The sequence below is a fragment of the Schistocerca piceifrons genome, chromosome X (assembly GCF_021461385.2).
Source record: "Schistocerca piceifrons isolate TAMUIC-IGC-003096 chromosome X, iqSchPice1.1, whole genome shotgun sequence".
In the NCBI taxonomy this organism is placed as follows: Eukaryota; Metazoa; Arthropoda; class Insecta; order Orthoptera; family Acrididae; genus Schistocerca; species Schistocerca piceifrons.
Window position 1 is genome coordinate 149,476,274 of NC_060149.1, and position 13,818 is coordinate 149,490,091.

A 13,818-nucleotide genomic window follows, 5' to 3' on the forward strand; every position below is an offset into this window, starting at 1 on the left:
CAGAAAGACGTAAAGTACAACTGAATTACATTCATTGCAGTGGTAGTTTCTGGATTTGGCCAGAGAAAGAAAAAACAGATATTTCAACAGAAAATATCTCTGTTGTTATCCATACATAAGTTTCTCCTCCAGTTCTAGTGAACAACAAGGGCCAGACTCAATTCAAATAGTTATTCCAAAACAATGGTATAAAACAATGTATTATCACTTCCGTAAGCAATAAACATAATGCCTGATGCACACCATTTTTGATGACATGTTTCTGATGGAAGAACTAAGGTAGTATCAGTTACAAGCCTCATTGTTAAAAGCTTGTTTCTCAACAATAAGTTCACATAGTTGGATGGAGTCACACCCATCACAGCTAAAAGTCATACCTGTCACAGCAATACAATATGTTTCATAAATTAAAAATATCTACCTTTTAAAAACTTTGTGTATTTTCTGTTGTACTGATTTCTTATCCAACTTTAAAAAATATAAATTCCTGCAGTTTGGTTAATTGTTTCACAATTTTCTGAGAAATACAGAAGCGTCCGATCCCGCCCGTCTGCTTTGACCCATGACGTCACAAATATGGCGGAAACAAAAACAAACACACACACTTTCCACAAGAAGCCTAATGACACTAACGGGACAAGTGCGGGAAATGGGGTGTTTTGGGTGGAGGGGGCAAACTAAATATAAACAAATTTAGACGCCTTGCGTAGCTACAACGTGTAAGTGACGACAGCCATGCATGAATACCCACCCACCTCCCCAGGGGTCGTAACCCCTGCAACCCATAGAAGATAAAGATGCTTCAGTAGCTGATTAGTGTTTTGTCTTTTTTTAAAAAAAATCTCACGGGATAGAACAAACAGATCAGAAAGATAAATATAATAAACTAAAACAGAAATTGGAGGAAACAGATAATCAAAATAAGTAATACGCGTTTTTAAATTAAAAAAAAAAATATCACGAGATAGAACGAACAGATCAGAAAAGTAAATAAAATAAGATAAAACAGAACTGGAGACAGCCACACTCAAACCAAACTCCGTGCCGTCATGACGTCACACACAACACCCTTACGTCATGGGTCAAAGCCAACGCGTGGGATCGGACGCTTCTGTCGACCCATTTTCTGAAAAAACAGGAACAAGGTCATACCCATCACAAAAATTAACTCTTTTCTTGTCTTTATTCGTAAATTCTAAAGAGAAAACAACTGACTAAATCTAAATGAAGAGTGTAAGCATTATCAGGTAATAGGTAATACATTAACAAAACTTTAAAAAATTACTAGAGGAAAATATACGAGTCATTAAAATCTTCCAAATGTCACACCCGTCACTATGGAATAAATGGTTAGTAACATCTTTTAGGCTATCAGATCAATTATACAGTTCCATCAATCTGTAATTGATAGAACAAACTACCACTTTAAGTAGTGAGCTATCTAGAACTGAGCTTGACCCAGAGGATGATTATGATAATTTCAGTACATCATCTGATGACAGTCTGAAGTTTGCTTTATGCTCTGGCTGATGGACTTCACCAAGGTTTGCATTATGTGCACCAAATTCAGCCATAAAAGAAGCTTGTCATGGTCATAGTTCAGGGAATAAAATCTTCTTGGCTACAAATTACTTTGTAAAGTAATTAGTAAAACAGCTGAGATTTAAGCTACATAATGTCATATTGTGGCATTTGATTTCAATTACAATTCATAATTCTCGGGCCACTGCAATTCAACACCTGATAGAAGAATTCACAGGTTTCTGAAAACTGAAACGTGTCTACAAAGATTCTGAGGTACCATCATTGACAATACTTCGAAAATCCTGATTTGGAGCCATAGCTGTATGTGTGACTTTATCAGCTTCATTCACACAGCAGACACAAGCCCAGTTTTTCTTCTAATGTGAAATACTGGTACAGCGCCAAATCAAAACTTTTTAAAACGTTCTGTTTGTCAGAACGTCCAAGATGGGGTTGGGGGCGGTGCACGATCATACTATACTGAAATTCTGATAGTTCGTGTGGGGAAATATAATATCTGGCACATAACACAAATACGGTTCTACTATACATTTCTGTATAACACTGGATTCGCGGCCAGAATATGGTGAAAGTCAGCTGCAAGCGTCCACGTACAAAATTTCATCTGTAATTCCGGTGAAATTTAAACAAAGACATAACAATAGTTATTTGAATTTAATTTTTATTGATTGCGGGTTTCCGAGTAAGAGAAGGCACAAAAGCAGAGCATACAGTTATTTCAACATAATTTTTGTTTTACTGCAACAGATCTGAAGTATTTTCATTTCACACAGTATTTTCGCATCTATACTGCTCCAAATTCCTGAAAAGTTCGCACACCAGGCCAAGATTGATTGAGTCCATGATTACAATGTGGTCACAGTCTGTTTAAACTAATCAGATAAGCATAATTAGTGAGGGAGAAGAGATTTCAAAACACCGCATTTGTAGAACAGCTGTCATTATTTGCATACGTACTATGACTTGACCAAAAAAAAAATACAAGCCAACATTAGCAAACCAAAGTAACATACGGTAACAGGGACTCTAGATCAAAAATGAACTTTACTGCATGTCATACAATCTTACCACTCAAACTGTAATCCAGAGAAGTAAAATGTATTAAAACAACTTTCAAAAGTTCCGCACATATTCAAACATACACGCGGAAAAGCTGTTACCAAAGACTCTACAACAGACAAACCAAAATTGTTATGTTAACTAAGTTTTCAATGCGATAGCACAGTCTAATATAACAGTCGCGACACTTCGCCTCGATTTTGTTGCCTACAGCGCCAGCAGCGCCCCAAGCGGCTGGTAGGTTACACTGTGAGTTCGGCGCGATCGTGAAGGAGAATAGTGGTTGTTTATTTTGATTTTTACAATGGCTTTTACTGGCGGGAGCGTTTGTAGCGCAATAAATTGCACCAACAACAGAAAGAAGACACCAAAGCTGTCTTTTTTTAGGTTTCCTAAGGATCCTGAGAGGTATAACCATCATGTTACTAAACTGTATCGTCAGGATTCACTTGCAAACTATATGTGTATAAATGATGAATGTTTCGTTTTACGAGCAGAAAATGGCTTGTTAATAGCAGGCGAGAAGACCTCATGAACAAAAAAGACCCAGTGTACCTGTATAGTAATATTAGGTTTTGTTCGCTACATTTCGAACAAAACCAGTTCATGAACGCAGACAACAACAAACTCGTGTGGAATGCAGTACCCACCCTGTTTGACATTCCAAATAAGCCACCTCAGCTGACGATGAAGAGGAAACTGCCACAAAGATTCGACAGTCAATCTAAAGCAGTAAAACAGTCCTATGACACAGAAGCAGCTGGTTCAGCTCACCATGTATCAGTGCCAGATTCGTGTGAATCGTCAACACAGACCTGCTTTGACGATGAAGTGGTTAGATTAAGTGCAGCTGTTCGTGTCTTGCAAAAGCGTGTGAAGTGTCAGAATGTGCAAATCGCTAGATTTCGAGCGAAACTGCTGTTAATCAAGTTATTTGTTAAAGTGAGACTCGTTTACAGGCTGAAATATTGGAATCAAGACGTAGTTTCTAACAACAAGAAAGCAAATAAGAAACTGAAGAAGTTGGCTCATTTGGGCTGCTGATTTCTTTGGTATGTATTTCGTTCACTTCTGTTGTTAGTCACTTAATTTCCCTTGCTTCTTTCGTGTGATGACATTATTTTGTCAGCACCTTCTTCACTGACAGATTGTTTGAAAATTATACAAATATTTGGTTTTTCGTGAAATGTAGTGTAATCAGCTCATTATAGTGTTTTCAGCATATTCTTCCCACTATTTGGCAGTTGCTTGTCCCACTTAGAATAATAAAAAGATGAAGGTCGTACTTGTGGCAACAGGCGAAAATGACAAACAAACGCAGTAGGCCTACAGAACGATAAACGAGCTGTCGATCGTTTTTGCAAGTAGAGGTACATGTCTGTGCTTCTGACATGTGAATCTGTGTGTTTATATTCTTTTGATATGAACGTGGTAAGCTGCAATTCTGTCCAATGTCACAAGTGTTTCTTCACGAATGTGTTGTAGCTTGCCACTCTATTCATGATTTTTGTCCGTGCTGGCGCTTATTTTAGAATCATTTTTAGAAACATATATGCCTTCTGATACCACACAAACCCTTGGAGGCAAGAAAATAACTCAAATAATGCGGAAATTACGTAGGAAATGGATGTAAACAAACATTATGCTTACGACGCGTCTGACGTTCACCTTACCTACCGCTTGGAGCGCTAGTGTCGCTCCATCTGTCAAACGGCAACAACTTTTACAGCAGTGAGTGTCGCGACTGTTATATTAGACTGTGTGCGATAGTGTGTGCAGTTGTGATGAATTTTTTGAATTATTTCGTGATGTCTTCAGCTGCCATTCTCTTGATTTCATATACGATTGTACAGTTTTGGCGTGACTGCATGTAATGGTCATAAAATAAATTATAAAGTTTTTTTTGCTATTTTAGGAGCACGTGACTTTCGAAATACTCGAAAGTAACGTGCTCCTAAAATAGCGAAAAATCTTTCTAATTTGTTTTTTGACCATTCCACGCACTTATAGGAGCAAGGACGTACATGGCATAATATAGTACAAAATAATCATCCACAAAACAATTGAAAATGGCCTAAGGCCGAAACTGTGCATTCGTACATGAAATAAAGAGAATGACAACTGAAAGCATGACGAAGCCATTCAAAAAATTGTTAACATCTGTCAAAAAGTGTTACACATCGATCGCACAACCATTTAAGTCGCGCTTTCACACAATACTATCTCCCCCCCTCCAGTGCACCTCTTGCAATATGCCGATGACACCGCATTCCTCGCCCTCGCTCCTACCCTCCAACGGTCCCAAACGCCTTCTCCAGAATCACCTTGACCTTTTTGCTGCATGGTGTAACCAGTGGCTCCTGAAAATCAATCCTTCCAAGACCCAGGCAATCATCGTAGGTCGTACCACTTGCTCCTTCCGGCTCCTGGATTTCTCCCTTACCGTCTGCGCCCGTCCTGTCCGCCTCATCCCCACCCTCACCTACCTTGGCCTCACCATTGACCTTTACCTCACCCAGATCCCTTATCTCCGCTCCATCCAATCCAAAGCCCACAACAGCCTCCGACTCCTCAAACTCCTCTCTGGCCAGACATGGGGGTTGCACCCCTCTACCATCCTCCACACCTACAAATCCTTAATCCGTCCCATCCTCTGGTATGCCAGTCCCACCTGGATATCGCCCCCCCCCCCCCAAATTCTATAAGTCCCTGCAGATCCTTGAGCGTCATGCACTACGCCTCGCCTTCCGTGTATGCCTCCCGTCCCCCACGTGGATCCTCAATGACCTCATTCCTTTCCCCCATCTGCTCCTATTTCTTGAACATATCTACATACTCTACACCTCCCGCCGCCTTGATCTCCCTCACCCCCTGGTTGCTCCTCTCCTCTCCCATCCCCGCCCCCTGCCACGTCTTCACTGTTGTGTCCACCCTACCCTCCATCTCTACACCCTTAATCTCCTTTCCCAGGATGGCTTCCATCTATCTCCCTCCCAGGTGATGCCCTCTCTCCCTCCATTTATCCCTCCTATCAACTCTGGTCCTCACCCCCCCCCCTCCTTTCCTCCATCATTTACTTGTGCTCCCTCTCCCCCCTTCCATCCTCTTTTTTCCCCACCTACCCTCTCTCTGTCCCCTTCTTTCCCCCGAGTCCTTTTGCATTTCCCTCCTCTGTCTTTTCCCATTCCCTCTCGCATCTGCCCTGCCCCTCCCCCCCTTATGAGTCCTCTCCCTCCTTTGGTTCCCCCCCTTTAGTTTTTTCTCTCCCCCCTCCTTGTTTTCCCCCTCATCCGTTCAGGTCCACCCCCCCCCCCCATCTGCCCTAGGCTATGATGTGTCCTCTTTGTGCCAACATTTTAGTGCAGTGTTTACAGTAAGTGTTCAGTGTTGTGTGTCTTTTCCGAAGTGTTGCGAACGGCCATCATACTGTCGCTGGGTGCGATTTTATATCTCTTGCGAACAGAAACCAGACTGTCGCCATATTTTTTGATTGTCTGCCTACTATGTTACCTGTCTGCATCCTGTGTATTTTATCCGCTTTGCCAACCCTTTGATTTATGTTTTAACTTTCCACAATTTTCCGCCGTTTTACAATTTAAGTCCCCATTTTATCGCCTGCTTTTATTGTTTCTTAACTTCTCCTTACGTTTTAAAAAGTCTGTAGGCTGCAGAGCAGCGTAATAAGCTGCTGCCAGCCCGCCCCCTTCAAGGGGAATCGAAATACAATAAAGGGAAAAAAAAGATACGATTTCCTGCACGCGTATTCCCCGCTAACCCCTTCGGAGGACAGAAAGGGTCAGAATTTGTATTGATACAGTTTTCAAGATGGTGTGAACTAAACAAATTCGTGCTGGCAGTTAATGCAGTATTGTAGATTGTAGCTAAAGATGACCCAGAAACCTTATGAGGCCGGTCCATATGAAACGACCAATCTGCGCAAATGCACACAGATGCAATAAATAAAATTTCTTGCATCGACATGACATCCTGGATAGAAGAGATAAGCATCATCACACACACCAACAACCCTGTGATTACTGGTATCAGAGAGGCACATTTTGTAGGTTCGAATCAGGATTCATACACCGTTTTAAAAGAAGTGAGAATAATAGAAGAGCCCAAGAAGATGCTTAAGAATGCAAAGAACAGTAAGGTTAGCTTATTTCATTAAAATATTAGAGTACTGATTTATAAGGTAGAAGAGCTTCTTGTCTGTTCAGAGAATTTAGCGAGCTCTGAAAAGATGGACATACTTTGCCTCTCAGAGCACCACAGGGTTAGATAAGATATAAATAAAAGATTACACTATAGCAGCTTACTCATGCAGAATTAATATGGGAAAATAGGAGTTATTACATACACTCCTGGAAATTGAAATAAGAACACCGTGAATTCATTGTCCCAGGAAGGGGAAACTTTATTGACACATTCCTGGGGTCAGATACAACACACGATCACACTGACAGAACCACAGGCACATAGACACAGGCAACAGAGCATGCACAATGTCGGCACTAGTACAGTGTATATCCACCTTTCGCAGCAATGCAGGCTGCTATTCTCCCATGGATACGATCGTAGAGATGCTGGATGTAGTCCTGTGGAACGGCTTGCCATGCCATTTCCACCTGGCGCCTCAGTTGGACCAGCGTTCGTGCTGGACGTGCAGACCGCGTGAGACGACGCTTCATCCAGTCCCAAACATGCTCAATGGGGGACAGATCCGGAGATCTTGCTGGCCAGGGTAGTTGACTTACACCTTCTAGAGCACGTTGGGTGGCACGGGATACATGCGGACGTGCATTGTCCTGTTGGAGCAGCAAGTTCCCTTGCCGGTCTAGGAATGGTAGAACGATGGGTTCGATGACGGTTTGGATGTACCGTGCACTATTCAGTGTCCCCTCGACGATCACCAGTGGTGTACGGCCAGTGTAGGAGATCGCTCCCCACACCATGATGCCGGGTGTTGGCCCTGTGTGCCTCGGTCGTATGCAGTCCTGATTGTGGCGCTCACCTGCACGGCGCCAAACACGCATACGACCATCATTGGCACCAAGGCAGAAGCGACTCTCATCGCTGAAGACGACACGTCTCCATTCGTCCCTCCATTCACGCCTGTCGCGACAGCACTGGAGGCGGGCTGCACGATGTTGGGGCGTGAGCGGAAGACGGCCTAACGGTGTGCGGGACCGTAGCCCAGCTTCATGGAGACGGTTGCGAATGGTCCTCGCCGATACCCCAGGAGCAACAGTGTCCCTAATTTGCTGGGAAGTGGCGGTGCGGTCCCCTACGGCACTGCGTAGGATCCTATGGTCTTGGCGTGCATCCGTGCGTCGCTGCGGTCCGGTCCCAGGTCGACGGGCACGTGCACCTTCCGCCGACCACTGGCGACAACATCGATGTACTGTGGAGACCTCACGCCCCACGTGTTGAGCAATTCGGCGGTACGTCCACCCGGCCTCCCGCATGCCCACTATACGCCCTCGCTCAAAGTCCGTCAACTGCACATACGGTTCACGTCCACGCTGTCACGGCATGCTACCAGTGTTAAAGACTGCGATGGAGCTCCGTATGCCACGGCAAACTGGCTGACACTGACGGCGGCGGTGCACTAATGCTGCGCAGCTAGCGCCATTCGACGGCCAACACCGCGGTTCCTGGTGTGTCCGCTGTGCCGTGCGTGTGATCATTGCTTGTACAGCCCTCTCGCAGTGTCCGGAGCAAGTATGGTGGGTCTGACACACCGGTGTCAATGTGTTCTTTTTTCCATTTCCAGGAGTGTATATTAAGGCAGGACACAAGTTAAGAAATAACGAGACAAGTATTTTTTTGTATTGATCAGCACATATAAGTGACTACTTCCGAATTAATATTGAAAAATAGTTCTTTTTAAATTATAACTGTATATAGATCCCCACAGGGAATATTTTGAACCGTTTGAATCTGGATTCTTTACTGTACTGTCAGATAGCAGCAAGCAGTTAATTGTCTGTGGTGACTTCAATGTCGATTTTCTGAAGGATTCAGGTAGGAAAGGCGATCTGGAAACCTTATTTGGTTGCCGCACGGGGTAGCCCTAAGATCTCACGTGTCTTCCCACAGTTTGCACGGCTTCTCCCCATCAGAGGTTTGCATCATCCCTTCAGCATGGGTGTGTGTTGTCCTTAGCATAGGTTAATTTAAGACATATTAAGTAGTGTGTAAGCCTAGCGACCGATGACCTCAACTGTTTGGTCCCATAGGGACTTCCCACAAATTTCCTTATTTGGTTCCTACAACTTGATCTCAGTTATTAACTTTTCAATGTGGGTGGATGAAGACACTACACCCTAATTCATAGTGCTATCATTGTTGTAGCTCAAAGTAAGAAAATAGCTCTTTACCCAATAACAAATACTCTCTCTGATCATGATAAATAGCTAGTAGGAGAAATAACATAGTGCATCAGTAAAAATCAGTTATAATAATTATTGATTCCGGGACAAATGCGTGTAAGAATAGTTTACAGAAAATGACCTGGAATGATATTTATAATGAATCAAATGGCAAAGTGAAATTTAATCTATTCCATGATAAATTCATATCATTATTTGAAAATAGCTTTCCACTTAAGCTCATCAGAAAGAACACTAAACAGTCATGTAAAAAATTATTGATCACTAGAGGTATTAAAGTACCTTGTGAAAGGAAAAGGGAAATGTAACTTTTGCAAGAACAAGTAGGGATCATGTAGTAGGTGCACACTACCAAAAACTGCACAAAATTACTAAGAACGATTACTTTAAAAAAATCAAGGAACATGCACATAATGTCAGAAATCAGTAATTCTGATAACAGACTTAAGGTTATCTGGAATATAGTGAAACAAGAGACAGGACAATCAGACACGGAAAAGGCTAACTTCATTATTGAACTGAATGAAAGGGTTATAAATGATGACTGATGGGTAGCAAATATATTTCATAATCATCTCATGAATAATGTCACGTAGAAGAAGGTATAATTAGATGAATGACCATCACTAACTTCACTTAAGGAAGGTTTATTCAGCACTTACACATATAAGAGCACGCAGCAAACTGACTCCGGCCAGAACACAGCTACAGAACATTCCAGTACAATGATTTTTGACATTTGTGGATACTTCTAGGATGCACTCAAAGACGAATATAGAAATTAAAATTGCACAGTCCTGATGAGTTTTGAGGTCACAACCCTCCATGCAACTGTTTAGTATCAAAACAGTACACCAGAGTGCTACTCAGCTTCTTCTCCGACAATATGGCAGAAAGCACATAGGCAAACAGTTCAAGAGAAAAATCACAGCAGTATGTCGAAAATGTAACTCTCATAAAATTCAATTATATAAATGTATCATCAACTTCTAATTCTGAAACTAAGAAAAATTATACATTCTCTCAAAAATAAAAGCTCATCTGATTTTGATGGTGATTCTAATAGAATGCTAAACGTTTGTTTCCATGTAATAGCACCAGTCTTATCTGAAATATATAATGTATCACTAACTTAAGGCATTTTTCCAGAGAAACTGAAATATAGTGTTGTTAAACCCTTAAGGGAAGGTGATAAGACAGATGTCAACAACTACTGACCTGTTTCACTACTGACATTATTTTCCAAAATTTTTGAGGAGATGATATATTCTAGAATAGTATCTCACCCAAGCAACAATAATATCCTCAGCAAATCACAATTTAGCTTTCAGAAGGGTTGCTCTACTGAGAATGCGATTTATATGTTCACTCACCAGATTTTGCAAGTATTAAAAATTAAATAGCGACAATTGGTATTTTCTGCGACCTATTTAATACATTTAAGTGTGTAAATCATAATATTCTACAAGATAAATTGATGGTATAGTCAACCAGTGGATAACGTCATACCTAACCAAAAGAATGCAGAAAACTCTACTTAGTAATTCTACTAATAATGGTTGGTTTGGGCGAGGAGACCAAACACATTAGAGAAGGATGGGGAAGGAAATTGGTCTTGCCCTTTCAAAGGAACCATCCTTGAATTTGGATGAAGTGATTTAGGGAAATCACGTAAAACCTAAATCAGGATGTCCAGACATGGAATTGGACTGCCATCCCTTTAAATGTGAGTCCAGTGCACCACCTCACTCGGAATATTGAGGGGCATAATTCTGACTGGTGAGGAATCGCATATGGGATTTTGCAAGGCTCAATATCAGGTTCACTATTGCTTTTCTTCTATGTAAACGATCTTCTGTCTAATTTATAACAAGCACATTTAGTCCATTTTACAGACGACGCTAGTATTGTAATCAATTCAAGCATAAATATAGTAACAGAATAAATGTTAAAAATAGTTTTTAAAGTCTCAATGACTGGTTATCTGCGAATGATTTCACCCTCAATTTTAAAAAGACATAGCATACCTAGTTCTGCACATCTAGGGTACTACAACAGTGAGAAGTGTAACACATGGCGAGGAAATAATAAATAGGATGGACACTTCAAAGTTCTTAGGTGTCCATATTGATGAGAATCAAAATTGCAAAAAGTACATTTTTGAAGCTCCTAAAGCAACTTAGTTCAGCCACACCTCCACAAAAAAATTAAAAATATTAAGTGTCATGTAATATTTCGTGTAATGTAACATCTTGTATAGACACCTTTTATTAACGTGTCACATTCCAAATCATTACGAAGTGTTGTATTAATGATCTATGGAATAAGTACTAATCTAATCTAATCTTAGAATTATTTGCAAACCTTGGGGAGACACAAATCAGTAAACTGACATATTTTGCATATTTTCTTTCAATGATTTCATACGCAATAATGTTTTGGGAAAGAAAATCTCATCCCGCTTTTCTAAAGTTTTTGAAAAACGAATGTACAAAAAAAAAAAGATTTACTAAGTTTAGCTCAACATGGGTTCAGAAGCAACAAATCTACTGAAACTGCAGTATATGATTGCATAAATACGCTATTAGAACTGTTAGACACAAAACAACCCATAACAGGCATATTTCTGGATCTGTCAAAGGCTTTTGACACTGTTGACCACAAAATATTACTGGAAAAATTAGAACACTATGGTATCAGAGGAATTGCAAACAACTAGATTGCTACATTCCTAACCAATCGGATGCAGAGAGTCAGCATGAAATATTCTAATAGACAAAGCAACTCAATAACCGAAATACTGTCAAGTAATAAAACTGTAAAGCAACGTGTTCCAAAGGGCTCAGTATTGGGACCCCTACTTTTCCTCCTGTGTATTAATGACTTGAGCCTGAATGTTGATGCACACAAAACAATAATATTTGCTGACAACACAACTGTACTCCTCAAAGGGGAGAATACAGAGGCTGTGCAAAAAGCTGTGAACTCGGCCACTGAACAACTCAACAACTGGGCTAAAATCAACAGATTAACTATCATCACCAAAAAGACAGCTTCCATGAATTTTCACACAACACAAAATACAAATTCCTCTCAGCCATTTGTCACTGTAAATAACCAGCCAATAGATACCGACACTGCTTCCAAATTCCTGGGTCTGTGGGTTCAAGATAACCTGAAACGGAATACACATACAGGAAAGGTAAATGCTAGGATTTGTACTGGCTGTTATGCCTTGAGTGTACTGAAAACATGTGCTAGCCTGAAAACATTAACCAGTACGTACTGCACTTACATACAAGCCCACCCAAAATATGGTGTAATATTCTGGGGAAATTCTCCAACTGCTCTGAGCACATTCAGAATCCAGAAGGGAGCAATGAGGATAATTACAGGAAGCAAAACCAGAGACTCCTGCAAACCCACCTTCAGAAAGTTGGAAATCCTTACACTGCCTTGCCTCTACATTCTTGAGACTCTAAAATTTTTCAGAAACCACATAGTGCCAACTGACCCCAGAGTCATAAAAAATAATGAAATACATGAACACAACACCAGGAAAAACGCAAACCTGCATGTTATACGTACAAACACTCAACTGTGTAAAAAGGGAGCTTTCCACATGGGCCTCCAACTGTTCAACAATCTTCCCACTAGTATTAAGTCCATCGAAGACAACATAACATTTATCAAAGCCGTGAAGTCGTATTTGTTGTGTCACTGTTTTTACTCTGTAAATGAATCCTTAGCACAGTAATCTTGCTGTTTGTGTTAAATTGAAAACATTGAGCAATATAATACATTAGGATACTATAGGCCTATGTTAATATATGTTAACAATGTTAAATGATATTTTCCGACATCTGCAACACACTGTGTACCATCAGATCACATGGAATAAATAAATATATAAATAGATGAATTGCCCAAAAACGTGCTGTAAGAATAATATGTGATGCTCACCACAATCATCTTGTACACATCTGTTAAATGAGCTGGGCAATCTGACTGCCGTTTCACAGTATATTTACTCCCTCATGAAGGTTGTTGTAATAATCAACTATAGCTCAACAATGATGTACACAATTACAATACCAGAAGGAAAAGTGCCATTCATTACTCTATATTAAGGTACTCTCTAGCACAAAAAGGGGTGCACAATATGAAACATCCCCTATGAAAAATTTATACAAGACTGTGCTTAAACTGACACACAATATTTTTAGCGCAACGCAATCTGACTTTCAAAAATCCCTACAAAAGAATGACCCTGACTAACATTAACCTATGCATTTCACAAATCGCTTACCTCACAAAAATCTTGGTTACTCGAGCTACTGCAATAAAGCGAGCGCCCCGGCACTAACGACTGATAGGGATAGTTAGCAAATGAAAGATATTAATAGAGAACAAACAATGTATTTACCTTAATATCATCAAAAGTCATAATATATATAGCAGTTCATGACAAATTACAAAACTCTGCCATCTCTCTCCCCACATCCACCACTGCTGGCGGCTCACCTCCAACTGCGCAACGCTACGCGCTGTTCACATCCAGCTGCCACTGCCCAACACTACAATGGCGAGTATTACAACAATGCAAAGCAGCCACAGACTGCACACAGCACAGCCAGTGATTTTCATACTGAGGTGGCGTTACCAATAAAAAAACCTAAACAGCCTACTTACAAATACTGCAACAAAAATTTTTGATCTCTTACCCACTGATATAGAATGTCTGGCAGACAGCAAAGTAAGATTTGAAAACAAAATGAGAAAATTTCTCCTTGACAACTCCTTCCATTCTGTAGAAGAA

General features: G+C 40.8%; 1 protein-coding gene across 2 annotated transcripts in view; it reads right to left on the reverse strand.

Moving 5' to 3' along the window:
* LOC124721950 (coiled-coil domain-containing protein 77-like) overlaps window positions 1-2,739 on the reverse strand; it is a 208,565-nt gene extending 205,826 nt beyond the window's left edge. The window contains exon 1 of one of the 2 annotated variants that reach the window (XM_047247113.1): window positions 2,614-2,739. The gene's annotated coding sequence lies outside the window, so the exon portion shown is untranslated. The remainder of the gene's footprint in view (window positions 1-2,613) is intronic. The other variant, XM_047247114.1, reaches the window with a different exon arrangement.
* Window positions 2,740-13,818: the final 11,079 nt, after the last annotated feature.